We start from the raw sequence: 987 nt of genomic DNA, 5'->3' as shown, positions 1-987 counted from the left end.
CTGCCCCTGAGCCACCGCCGGGGCAGTCTAACCTCTAGAGATTAGTACACACCAGAAGCGGTGGATGAAACACAAGCTTTTAGCCAGACACGGCCTATAGGGGAGCCTATAGTTGCAACATCAAAATGGACTCCCTCCTACCAAGTTCCCAATGCAGACAAGCCACACATTGTTCAAATCCTAAGAGTTTGGGATACATGTATTTGAGATAAAAACACAAATTACAATACCTCAGGGTGGGGGCCGAAACACAACTCCTAACAAACAAAGGAGAAATCAGACCCGTCTGGAGTGATACTGTACTGTACTGTACTGTACTGTACTGTACTGTACTGTACTGTACTGTACTGTACTGTACTGTACTGTACTGTACAAGCCCTCCTCCCTGGCCTGTGTGTGTCTGTGTGTTAGGCTGTGCAACAGTGACACTTGGTGGTGAACAAACGCCATAACGCTATTGTCGTGCTCTGACACAGCCAGGGACAGACCCAGGGACATAGCCACACACATAGCTGTGTGTAAATACAAATATCTGATGATGGTGATGAGAGGGCCTATAGGAGGGAGATAGAAGATCTAACTCTATGGTGCGATAACAATAACCTCTCACTTAACACCAATAAGACCAAAGAAATCATTGTAGACTTTAGGAAGTCCAAAGGTATCCACACCCCCATTTCCATCAAAGGGTCATCTGTCGACATAGTTGATAACTTTAAATTCCTGGGCATACACATCACAGACACACTCACATGGTCACTCAACACCGAGTACATCCTCAAGAAGGCGCAGCAGCGACTGTACTTTCTGAGGCGCCTTAAAAAAAGTACAAAAGGACTAGTGAACTTTTATCGCTGTAATAATTGAAAGTGTCTTAACTGGCTGTATCACAGTGTGGTACGGTAACACGACCGCTCAGGACTGCAACAGGTTGCAGAGGACCGTTGAAACAGCAGCTAAAATCATCGGCAGCACAGAACTACCCAG

The sequence above is a fragment of the Electrona antarctica genome, assembly GCF_951216825.1.
Source record: "Electrona antarctica genome assembly, chromosome: 20".
In the NCBI taxonomy this organism is placed as follows: Eukaryota; Metazoa; Chordata; class Actinopteri; order Myctophiformes; family Myctophidae; genus Electrona; species Electrona antarctica.
The sequence above is the reverse complement of the archived record's forward strand: the minus strand, read 5'-3'. Positions refer to the sequence as shown.